At 46.6% G+C, this 11,262-nt stretch overlaps 1 protein-coding gene across 3 annotated transcripts in view; it reads left to right on the top strand.

The window, feature by feature from the left end:
- Window positions 1-11,262, top strand: part of LOC123747620 (glutamate receptor ionotropic, kainate 5) — a 112,321-nt gene that overhangs the window by 9,239 nt on the left and 91,820 nt on the right. The gene's annotated exons all lie outside the window — the stretch shown is intronic.

The raw sequence follows: 11,262 nt of genomic DNA, 5'->3' as shown, positions 1-11,262 counted from the left end.
ATCACCCCCCACCCATCACCCCCCCCACCCCATCACCTCCTCACCCCATCACCTAGCCATCTTGACAAGGTCCCAATCCCCACTGCTCTTGGGGAGGGGAAAGGGGGGAAGGCTGCTTATCAGCCCTGTTGGGTGTTTAGATAAGGGTCAATATCGAGGAAGGTCCTTGAGTTTCCGGCCAGTTGCGAACACTCGCGTCTATTCCTCCATTATTTATGATAGTCTTATCTTCTCCCGCGATCGCGAGGCGACGCTAGCGTTAGGGTTGTTAAGGTTGTTAGAGTAGGGTTTGGGAAGGGAAGGCAGTAGGGCAGGGTACACTATGAAGAACGAATAGCAAGGCTAGGCGAAGGGTAGGACAGCTCTAATGTAGACGCAGAAGGAAATGTGTTAACTGAAAATCCATTTATCAGTGAGCGGACTAAAGTCAAGCTTAGGTAGGGTCATGCATTTCCGGCCGGCACTTGTGATGCTTGTGAGTGCCTCGGGACGATGAAGACGCTGAAGATGTTGCCTTGCCAGCATCTTGATGCCTCGCTCCACCTTCTTCATCCACTCTTAGCTATAACTATACCAACCAAACGGGAGTAAAAGAACATTTACAGTAGGATAGCAATAGCGAACGATGGTACACTAAGTCGTGGATGACATAACTTACGCAACGCTATAGTTTTTGTCTTTTGATTGGCAATTTGTTTTAATTAACGAACTATGAGTTTAAACAGGACCTTTACTTGGGGTCCGTGACACGTGTGGCTGCCATGATGAACGGTCACCACTTAGGGAGACCTCTCGCTGGTGGAGCACATGGTCGGTGTGGGTCTCTCTCTGTATCTCTGTCTGTCTGCATCTCTGTCTGTATCTGTCTCTCTCTGTGTCTGTATCTGTCTGTCTGTGTGTCTCTGTCTGTCTCCCCTACCTCCCTCCCTCCCCTCTTTCCTCCCTCCCATTAAATTACAAGTGACTTAAACTACATTAATGATTAAAACTATTCAACATTGAGGTATTTCCGATGACCATAAATTCCAGACGCACTGTCGGCCGGCAAATGTCGCGCAGACGACGTCGCCTTTGTGAGGCCGGGAGCCGATCAGGCAGGCATAAGGGACCGGGGTTGTGGGAGGTTGGGGTGGAGAGATGATATTTTGTAGACGCCATATTACCGCGCGCATTCTGCTCCTCAGCTGTCACAGTGTACAGAGCCCTCTTGTGGCCGGATGATTAATTACTGACAGGCCTCACCTGCTGCCCTGACTTGTCGCAGTTACCGCCTAGGGAAATTACCCATATTTTTCCTTTTAAGTATGTACTTTTTAATGAATTTGGTACGAGTCATTTCGAGTTAGGAAATGGGTATTGTTGTGCCGATGTTTCATAGGAATTTTGAAGTGTAAATGCAATGGGTCCTGTGGTACCCGGTATGACTGATAAATCCATACACGGCAATGGGGATCCGCGGACCGTTTTCTATGACAAAATTGATAGTGGCATTATCAGATTTATCTGCGACACCAATATGGCGAATCTCTTTCACGGTGGCTCATGTCCACTTTAACCGCAGCAATTAAACTGTCTTTACGTTTCTGGAGGAGTTTTTATCCCATATACAAGCGTGGTTATGGCTCTTGGCCGTTGACCCCGACTCCCGCGCTCAAACTACCAAACATAATCACCAAAAATATTATCATTTAACCTCGTAGACGCTATGAAAGACGGCGTATGCGATACGTAGTCCGGCGTATTATCACACACACATGATCTATCACCTTTTACGTCTAAGTGTCGCTTCCCATCCACCTCTCTCCCTATCTAATATGCATCACTGGTTCCAATTTTTAGAAGTGTTACTGGTCTGAACTAGCACCCCCTCCCCCCCCCCCCCCCTCCGTCTGTCCCTATTGGACCTTAATATTTACAATTCTAGGAGAATTTATAGTATATTATCGTTTATTATTTATAATATCGTTAGTGTTAATTTGATTATTTATAATATCGTTATTGTCAATTTTATTTATAATATCGTTAGTGTTAATTTTATTATTTATAATATCGTTAGTGTTAATTTTAGTATTTGTATAGTATTCTTGTAATATATATTAGTATTAGTGGTAGCAGTAGTATGATAACTAACATAAGTAGATCATAATTGATCAGTTATAGCCCCGCTCCTGTGCCAGGTAAGTCCACTACGGGCTCACCATAGCCTGTGCTACTTGGAAATTTTAGTTCCGAGTAGCTAAATCTAAAACAACAACAGATAATAATTTATGTAATTGTAACTTTTTAATGCAATGTCACAACGAATGTGCCTGGATTGTGGAAGAGGCTATTAAAGTTCGTAACATTAACACCTAGTGAAATTATTTTTTAGAGAATTTAGCGTTGCTGTGTGTAATTAGCTAAGTGTAGTTACAGGATGAAAGCTACGCTCGTGGTGTCCCGTTTTCCCAACACTCTTTGTCATATAATGCTTTGAAGTTACTGACGGTTTTGGCCTCCACCACCTTCTCACCCAACTTGTCTGTCTTTAATCTATGATCTCGTGTGTGTGTGTGTGTGTGTGTGTGTGTGTACTCACCTAGTTGTGTGTGCGCGCGCGTGTACTCGCCTTGTTGTGCTTGCGGGGGTTGAGCTTTGGCTCTTTGGTCCCGCCTCTCAACTGTCAGTCAACTGGTGTACAGGTTCCTGAGCCTACTGGGCTCTATCATATCTACATTTGAAACTGTATGGAGTCAGCCTCCTTAACATCACTGCCTAATGCATTTCACCTGTTAACTACTCTGACACTGAAAAAGTTCCTTCTGACGTCCCTGTGGCTCATGTGGGTACTCAGTTTCCACCTGTGTCCCCTTGTTCGCGTTCCACCGGTGTTGAATAGTTTATCCTTGTCTACCCTGTCGATTCCCCTAAGGATTTTGTAGGTAGTGATCATGTTTCCCCTTACTCTTCGGTCTTCCAGTGTCGTTAGGTGCATTTCCCGCAGCCTTTCCTCGTAACTCGTGCCTCTTAGTTCTGGGACTAGCCTAGTGGCATATCTCTGAATTGTTTCAAGCTTCGCCTTGTGCTTGACAAGGTACGGGCTCCATGCTGGGGCCCGCATACCGTACTCACCTATTTCTGCTTGCGGGGCTTGAGCTTTGTCTCTTTGGTCACACACACACACACACACACACACACACACACACACACACACACACATACACACACACACACACACACACACACACACACACACACACACACACACACATACAGTGATACAGTGCCACACAAGAGGCTAGTGAAAAAAACTGGAGATGCAGGCTGGAGTGAAAGGGAAGGTACTCCGTTGGATACAGGAGTACCTAAGTAACAGGAGACAACGAGTCAGTGTGAGGGGTGAGGTCTCAGATTGGCGAGACGTTACGAGTGGAGTACCGCAGGGGTCAGTCCTTGGACCTATACTGTTTCTGATATATGTAAATGATCTTCCAGAGGGTATAGAATCGTTTCTCTCAATGTTTGCCGATGATGCAAAAATTATGAGGAGGATTGAAACTGAGGACGATAGTAGGAGGCTACAAGATGACCTAGACAGACTGAGTGAATGGTCCAACAAATGGCTGTTGAAGTTCAACCCGAGTAAATGCAAAGTAATGAAACTAGGCAGTGGAAATAGGAGGCCAAACACAGGATACAGAATAGGAGATGAAGTACTTAATGAAACGAACAGAGAGAAAGATCTAGGAGTTGATATCACACCAAACCTGTCTCCTGAAGCCCACATAAAAAGAATAACGTCTGCGGCATATGCGAGGCTGGCTAACATCAGAACAGCGTTCAGGAACCTGTGTAAGGAATCATTCAGAATCTTGTACACCACATACGTAAGACCAATCCTGGAGTATGCGGCCCCAGCATGGAGCCCGTACCTTGTCAAGCACAAGACGAAGCTGGAAAAAGTCCAAAGGTATGCCACTAGACTAGTCCCAGAACTAAGAGGCATGAGTTACGAGGAAAGGCTGCGGGAAATGCACCTTACGACACTGGAAGACAGAAGAGTAAGGGGAGACATGATCACAACCTACAAAATCCTCAGAGGAATCGACCGGGTAAACAAGGATAAACTATTCAACACTGGTGGGACGCGAACAAGGGGACACAGGTGGAAACTGAGTACTCACATGAGCCACAGAGACGTTAGAAGGAACTTTTTCAGTGTCAGAGTAGTTAACGGATGGAATGCATTAGGCAGTGATGTGGTGGAGGCTGACTCCATACACAGTTTTAAATGTAGATATGATAGAGCCCAGTAGGCTCAGGAATCTGTACACCAGTTGATTGACGGTTGAGAGGCGGGACCAAGGAGCCAGAGCTCAACCCCCGCAAGCACAATTAGGTGAATACAGACACACCGTGTGTGTGTGTGTGTGTGCACAAACGATTGTGTGCGACAATCGCGCGCACCCCCCCCCCCCCCACACACACACTCACACACTTACAGATAACTTGAGTGAGAGACTGACTGACTTCTGCCGCGGGATGCGGCTAGTTTGTGCACCCCATACGCATCCTGTGAGCGGTAGCGCAAAAAATGGATTACAGAGGGCATAAGCCTGATCATATGCCCTCTGCGGCATTTTGAGGTCTTTATCAGACCTTAACGGATATTATTATATTCACAATTACATCTTTCCTTCATACCTTATAATATCAGCTAGTTAGAGATTGTTCAATTTTAATAGCTATGTATTTAGAATTAATCATTATACATTAATGGTAGGTCTTTTCGCTAATACATAACTGTTTTAGCTATGGTGGTATTACTGGGTCATAGGAGAGCTGCTGTTTATTATTGTTAGTCTTGATACTACACTGCTTGTTACGTAATCTCTTATATAATTGCTCTACCGGAAGAGAAATGTGGATACGGTGCAAGGATTTCAGAAATGTTATCCTTAGTAATAAGGAGGTTTGCCATTTCACTGCGTGAGTCTAGATTTATCTAGCTCAGTTTTGTCATAGTACAAGATACGATGGTCTAGTTTGTGTCCTTGTCTCTGTCCACACACTTTACACTTTGCTTCATCTAGATCCCTAAACAAGCCGAACTGCCAGAGATACCTGTAGCCAAGTCTTATTCGAGCTGTGACAGTCTGTTAGTCTGCAGGTGATGAGTCACAATAACGTGGCTGAAGTATGTTAACCAGACCACACACTAGAAAGTGAAGGGACGACGACGTTTCGGTCCGTCCTGGACCATTCTCAAATCCTTCACTTTCTAGTGTGTGGTCTGTTAGTCTGCTGATAGTGTTACTTGCCTCAATACACGTGTTTGACACATTTCATTGTGAGGAACAATGGACCTGGTAGTTCCAGTCTGCACTGTTCTGCTTTGTTCAAATTCACTCAAGAATTCTCGTTTAATGACGCTCTTGGGGGACTTGATAACTCGAGATTCCGTTCAACACTACTGCAATCTTTGCAAGGGCGTCAACTGTATTATGGCCAGTGTGAGAGGGAATCCAGAACATTTTGATATTTACAACTTTATTAAGTATGCGCAGGCGTATGTCTGGCTTCGGAGACAAGCACGTTATTATTTGATTGCAAACTATTTATTGCTAGTAGTGAGGAAAGAGTCGGAAATAACTAAACTGTCTACTTCAGTGTTGTCAATAATTTTGAGTGCTATCAGGATAGCCAACTGTTCATCTTGCAAGGTGGCTGCCCAGTTACATACTCTTGTATCCTTGTCACTTGTGCTGCCATCGGGCCGATGAGCAATACCAGCACTTCCCATCCTCCCTGTAGCTGTATTGAGTGATCCGTCAGTGTATATGGTCTGTGTGAGGTCTTTAGTTTGTAGATTACATATGTGTTGCAGAGTACTTTATTTAGCAGTAAGCTGAGCATGAGGGTTGTTTGTGATTAGTTTCTTGGTGGGGGTATGCAGGCGTCAGGATGTTAAAAGGTTCTATTTGCCAAGGTGGATGGAAATGCTGAGAGGGAGGGAGAGGGGGAGAGAGGGAGAGGGGGAGAGAGGGAGAGGGGGAGAGAGGGAGAGGGGGAGAGAGGGAGAGGGGGAAAGAGGGAGAGGAGGAGAGGGGAGGGAGAGGGGGAGAGAGGGAGAGGGGGAGAGAGGGAGAGGGGGAGAGGGGAAGGAAGAGGGGGAGGGAGAGGAAGAAGGGGAGGGAGAAGAAGGAGGGGAGGGAGAGGAAGAAGGGGAGGGGGAGGAAGGGAGGATAAGAGAGGGAGAGGGGGAGGGAGGGAGAGGGGGAGGAAGGGAGGGAGGGAGAGGGGGAGGAAGGGAGGGAGGGAGAGGGGGAGGGAGGGAGAGGGGGAGGGAGGGAGAGGGGGAGGGAGGGAGAGGGGGAAAGAGGGAGAGGAGGAGAGGGGAGGGAGAGGGGGAGAGAGGGAGAGGGGGAGAGGGGAAGGAAGAGGGGGAGGGAGAGGAAGAAGGGGAGGGAGAAGAAGGAGGGGAGGGAGAGGAAGAAGGGGAGGGGGAGGAAGGGAGGATAAGAGAGGGAGAGGGGGAGGGAGGGAGAGGGGGAGGAAGGGAGGGAGGGAGAGGGGGAGGAAGGGAGGGAGGGAGAGGGGGAGGGAGGGAGAGGGGGAGGGAGGGAGAGGGGGAGGGAGGGAGAGGGGGAGGAAGGGAGGGAGGGAGAGGGGAGGAAGGGAGGGAGGGAGAGGGGGAGGGAGGGAGGGGGGAGGAAGGGAGGGAGGGAGAGGGGGAGGGAGGGAGGGGGGGAGGAAGGGAGAGGGGGAGGAAGGGAGGGAGGGAGAGGGGAAGGGAGGGAGGGGGGAGAGGGGGAGGAAGGGAGAGACGGAAGGGGGGTTCAAATCAACCTCGACTGTATTTCATCATCATATATTTTGTAACAGTATATAATGTAAACTCTGTCACCCTTACACTAACCAGAACCAATTTACAGCTTAACAAGGTAATGATACGCGGTCGTCATGCATTTATCTTAATGAGTCAATCACGGGCCCGGCAAATGTTCAACACAAACCAACTGGCCAATTAGAGGTCAGTCCATCTTGTTCCACTCGCACAAGCCTGCGTTCTGACCGCGTGACCTCATCTAATTGGCAGTTATGTATCCAGTAACCACCCAAAATGGTAACGAGGTGATTACGGCCCGTCGGAGACAAGCGCCCTAAGGGCAGCTATCAGGTCGTTGGGGAGGGTGTTGTACTCACCTAGTTGTGCTTGCGGGGGTTGAGCTTTGGCTCTTTGGTCCTGTCTCTTAACCGTCAATCAACTGGTGTACAGATTCCTGAGCCTACTTGGGCTCTATCATATCTACATTTGAAACTGTGTATGGAGTCAGCCTCCACCACATCACTTCCTGGTGCTTCATCTAGTGCTTCATTTGTTAACTACTCTGACACTGAAAAAGTTCTTTCTAATGTCTCTGTGGCTCATTTGGGTACTCAGTTTCCACCTGCGTTCCCTTGTTCGCGTACCACTCGTGTTAAATAGTCCATCATTGTCTACCTTGTCAGTTCCCCTGAAAAATTTGCATGTGGTGATCATGTCTCCCCGAGCTCTTCGGTCTTCTAGCTACGTGAGGTGCATTTCACTCAGTTTTTCCTCGTAACTCATGCCTCTTAGTTCTGGAACTAGCCTAATGGCATACCTCTGAACGTTTTCCAGCTTCGTCTTGTGCTTGACAAGGTACGGGCTCCATGCTAGGACCGCATACTTCAGGATTGGTCTTACATATGTGATACACAAGGTTCTGAAAGAGTCCTTACACAGGTTCCTGAAGGCAATTCTGATGTTAGCCAGCCTTGCAGACGCCGACGATGTTATTCTCTTTATGTGGGCTTCAGGAGACACGTTTGGCGTGATATCAACTCCTAGATCTTTCTCTCTGTCCGCTTCATGAAGGACTTCATCTCCCATTTCCTCAACCTAGTTTATATATACTTGGGTTGAACTTTAGTAGCCATTTGTTGGACCATGGGGGAGCCGGTCGGCCGAGCGGACAGCACGCTGGACTTGTGATCCTGTGGTCCCGGGTTCGATCCCGGGCGCCGGCGAGAAACAATGGGCAGAGTTTCTTTCACCCTATGCCCCTGTTACCTAGCAGTAAAAATAGGTACCTGGGTGTTAGTCAGCTGTCACGGGCTGCTTCCTGAGGGTGGAGGCCTGGTCGAGGACCGAGCCGCGGGGACACTAAAGCCCCGAAATCATCTCAAGATAACCTCAAGAAGATAACCATTCCTTCAGTTTGTCTAGGTCATCTTGTAGCCTCATACTCTCTTCCTGTCTTAATCCTCCTAATAATTTTTGCATCATCAGCAAACATTGAGAGGAACGAGTATATTCCTCTTGGGAGATGATTTACATATATCAGAAACGGTATAGGTCCAAGGACTGACCCCTGCGGGACTCCACTGGTGACGCCTCGCCGATCTGAGACCTCACCCCTCACAGTGACCGCGGTTTTCCGTTGCTTAGGTACCCTGGAAATGGTGTGTGCTGCGAGTCAGCAGTTCACGTGAGTTTATGCTCACTATAGTGGATATGTTGCCCACACGGCCGACGTTATCACGACGACCTGACTGTGTTGTTCGACGCAGTAACTATAGTGTCAATGTAACTATAGTAAGAAATGTTTGTGTTTACGAGGCTACCGACTCTTGGAAGATCTAGCCATCCTCTCCTCTTGAATAGTACATCGTATTTTGACGTATGAATCCCCCGTAAGGCCAAGATCTGACCTGCTAAATAAAAATCATAGCGGCTCCCAAAATTGGAGTGATGTCCTGTTTTCTATTCGGTGGTCCTCGGTTAGGTTAGGTTCGGGCAATTTAGTACATCAGTTTAGTGAGGTTGGGAACCCCCCCCCCCTCAACAACAACAACGTTTCGGGACATATGTTGAAGAGTAAGTTTGTACTCGCCTAGTTGTGCTTGGGGTGGTTGAGCTCTGACTCTGTGGTCCCGCCTCTCAACTGTCAATCACTTTGTGTTGCATGTCAGGTGAGCAGTTATGCCAGCATGCATATCGTGTATTCTGGACATGTTCATCAATTCGACGTAACTGCATTATTTAAAGCTGATGGTGTTATTGTTGCTTCATTATACACTGAACTTGAGTGTACGGTTATGTCCAGGACTAAAGTATTCTTGCTGGTTGGTCAGAAAGGTGTTGTTGCTGTCTTAATGACCTTGATGACGGGGTGGAGGTGATGCCGAAGCATTTCAATCCCCTTTCCACAGCTTCACTTGCTTGATCAACTGTTGTGAACGTAAATTTTGGCCTTTCGTTGTCACCTTTTTTGATAATATATGTTGAGGCTGCAGTCAAAGATGGATTTTCTTTGTTAATCAGCTTGATGACGTCGTCGTGGCCTTCTTCGGCAATCCAAGTGTTTAATCTTCTAACAAAAGTCGTCCTGTCGGCTTGAAATTACTGGAGAGGAATTGGGGAAATTTTTGCGTCTTGGAGTTCTGCCAAGTGCTTTGGGTTGAGATTATGTTGGTCTTTAACATTGGCAGCTTTTACTGCAGCAACATGTGCTTAAGAGATGCTGACAGGAGTAACCTTCTTTACTCAGCTCAGTTATGCTGCAATTTCCGTTTCAGATTGTTTGTAAGCTCCAAGGAGCCGGACTTTAAAAGTCATAGTGGTACCTTGTTAGAGGTACCAGCCAAACACTCACACCGTGGCTCGACTGCCAATGCCTCAACGGCTCGAACTGGCGATAGGAGAGTTGTGTTGGCCCGTCCTTCCTGCGAGGGCCGGGAGTGTGTGGGCGAGTTAGCCTGAGCCCCCAAATTCCTTCATCTGAGTAAATACAGCACTGGTGTGCTACCTTCATAGTTTGATAACTTGAGAAAAAACAAGAATACCTAAGCAATAGAAAATAAATCAGTTGAAGAATATTCACACGTGAGGAGTGAATCGTACCAGGACTTGTTCTTGATTTATGTGAATGATCTCTAGAGAGAGATAGACTCCATCTGAAGTATGAATTATGAGGATTCACGAGGAGAAAGACTGCCTGAAGAACTGGACAAAATTCCAAGAATAGTCAAATACGAGGTTGCTAGAGTTCAACTGCAGCAAATACAAAAAAAATTAATACATACTGGGAACAAGACGTCGGATAGCTTGTACCTAGTAGGAAAGAATACAAAAAGACTTGGGATCAGAAAGAAAATATTCGTGTTACAGTTCACACCGAACATCTCTTGAAGCACACATTGACCGGGTAACATCAGCGGCACATGCAAAGTTGACAGTTATAACGACTGTATAAATTTAAACAAGCGTTAGTTAAGAAACAAGTCAACATTTGTGAGGTCAGTTCTGGGATGTGCGACACTAGCAGCAGAACAGAAAATATCTCGTCAAATACAAAACTAAATTGGAAGTATGCCACCAGACTTGGCCCAGAGGTGAGACATATCACCCAGTACTGAGAGGCATGATATATGGGGAAAGAATCGAGAACAAAACCACCACAGCCCCGCTCCTGTGCCAGGTAAGTCCACAACGGGCTCACCATAGTCCGTGCTACTTGGAACTTTTTGTTCCAAGTAGCGAATCTTAAACAACAACAACGAGAACAAAATAATTCGGAAGAAAATAGTAGAGCGCCTACAATGACTGAACTTTGCTTGGAGGGAACACGGTTTCGGAGAGGGGAAAGTCATGCCTAATAAACTTGTCAGAGTTCTAAGACACGGTCGCCAAGATGCATCTGGTTAAAGAAGGTTGGGAACTACCACATGTTCCTAGAATGTCAAAAAGCGTTTAGTGCTGTTCCACATTAAAGGTGGAGTTATATAAAGTATAACATGGAGATACAACATGGGATAACACGTAAGACATTGATAAGGATTGTTGGTGTTGTTTTAAATTCAGCTATTCTGAACAAAAAGTTGCAAGTAGCACGGGATGGGGTGAGCCCGTAGTGGACTTACCTGGCACAGAAGCGGGGCTGTGACTCTGGTGAAGGATAAGGAAGTACCTGACGGATAGGAAACAGAATTTCAGATTAAAATTTGATGAACAGGTTTGAGGGAGGTCGAAAGCGTGGTCTCACTAGATTCGGTCCCATGACCTTGTTCTTAATACATGTGAACGACCCTTACCATAAGAGTGAGCTCGTACATGTCATTGTCTTGAAATAAGGTCAACTAAGGAGGAAAGTAAGAACCGAGAAAAATGTTGAATGCTGTAGGAAGACTTGACAGACTCCAGGAGTGACCACACACACAAAAAAGTTATATTGAAGCACAAACCAGAAGTAATCTCTA

This window comes from Procambarus clarkii, chromosome 10 (genome assembly GCF_040958095.1).
Source record: "Procambarus clarkii isolate CNS0578487 chromosome 10, FALCON_Pclarkii_2.0, whole genome shotgun sequence".
Classification (NCBI taxonomy): domain Eukaryota; kingdom Metazoa; phylum Arthropoda; class Malacostraca; order Decapoda; family Cambaridae; genus Procambarus; species Procambarus clarkii.
This window is presented reverse-complemented; position numbering and strand designations above follow the sequence as displayed.